General features: G+C 22.4%; 1 protein-coding gene across 1 annotated transcript in view; it reads right to left on the bottom strand.

The window, feature by feature from the left end:
• Nucleotides 1-1,777, bottom strand: part of LOC105449071 (uncharacterized protein K02A2.6-like) — a 9,796-nt gene that overhangs the window by 272 nt on the left and 7,747 nt on the right. The gene's annotated exons all lie outside the window — the stretch shown is intronic.

Here is a 1,777-nt window from a genome sequence, read left to right as displayed (position 1 = left end):
CGTGTGCTCTTCCGATCTCACTAACTTAGACATGTATTTTATTTTGCGTTTACAAGAAATACTAAAAATGTAACTTCAAGAAAGTTAGATCAAAAGTTAATAGTTACCGATAAAATGTAATTAAATTAAGTTAAAAATTAAGAGCCTGAAATGTAAAGTTAAATTAAAATTATTTAACTTTTTAACTTAACTTTTATCTTTTTAACTAGCACTACCCAACCCTGATATTTATATACAAAATATATAAAAAAATAAATATATAATTAACAAAATAAATATCCGTATCATCTTTTTACAGAAATACCTGTTTATCTTTTAATGAAAATTGCCACATAAATACGAACGCTTCATTACAAAATTTATCTGCAAATAACACTAGCAATTATCATGACGCAAATCCTGCATTTTCTGCTTCCACTTCTTACACCGAACTTCAAAATATTAATTATTTAACTTCAGCTACACACTTTGAGAAACAAATACTCGAAGAATTAAAATTGTTACGGTAAATGTGAATTAAATTACATTTTTGTATAAATAAACAATAATAATAATTTGTTAATATTTACTTTTTTAGAGATTCAAATGCAGATATTTTAAAACAAATTGATAGTCTTGAAAAAAAAATAGATGCAAACAATTTCAGAAAAAAAAGCATTTTTGAATCTCCAACAGGTTTTCCTCTTGATAGCATAGAACATTTCGATGCTTTCGAAAATGATGACTCAAACCATAATAGTTTAGTGAGTAAACCAAAATATGCAGTATACATAAAATTTAACATGTAATAATAAAAAAAAAATTTCTCTAATATTTAATAAAACAGCAACAACATCTGGAATTTATCGGAGGACAAAATTTAAGAAAGGCTTTGAATAACTTTATTCGAGCAGCAATGACAAATAATTTAGCTGAAAATTTTTCATGGACAGGCAAAAAAAGTGCAAATGGCATTGCAAAATCGGCTCTATATAAAACAAAATTAAAGACTATTTTTTACAGTAAATCTTCATTTATTTTTAAAAATTTTTAATAACATTAATATTTTTATTTTATTACTATATGTATATGTATAGCATGTAATTATATATATATATATTTACATGCTATACATATATATTGTACATATATTGTATATATATTGTATATACAATATATATTGTACGTATAATATTCAATATACTATATAATATATATTAAAATAATAAATGCTGCCAAAAATATATCTCATGTCAAGAAATTTACAAGACAAGAATTTGTCAAAGATATAACAGAAGTATTACGATCCTATAAACAAACTTCTAGAAATGCTCGTCTGGGGACAAATCGAGGAATTCGTCGAAGAATTGAAGAAGAAGAAAGAATAAATTTCCCGGATGATTAAACAAAATTTTATGGAAAAAGCTAAAAATAATTTATCTAGTTTTTTGTTCGTAATATTTATAATTTAGATATTACAAATGTTTAGTTTGGTCAATTTAGTTTTGGTCATATTTAGTTTTGGTTTTTTAGTCAGTTATATTATAATTTCAGTTTATTATTAATTTGTATTTTTATGATTGTTTAATAAATATTGTTTTATAATTAAAAATTTTTCATTGTTTCTTTATTTTATGCCATATAAAAGAATATAAGATAAATTTATTGTTTAGTTTTGGTCATGTTTAGTTTTGGTTTTTTAGTCAGTTGTATTATAATTTCAGTTTATTATTAATTTGTATTTTTATGATTGTTTAATAAATATTGTTTCATAATTAATAATTTTTCATTGTTTCTT

This window comes from Wasmannia auropunctata, unplaced genomic scaffold (assembly GCF_000956235.1).
Source record: "Wasmannia auropunctata unplaced genomic scaffold, wasmannia.A_1.0 LD336078.1, whole genome shotgun sequence".
Lineage (NCBI taxonomy): Eukaryota > Metazoa > Arthropoda > Insecta > Hymenoptera > Formicidae > Wasmannia > Wasmannia auropunctata.
This window is presented reverse-complemented; position numbering and strand designations above follow the sequence as displayed.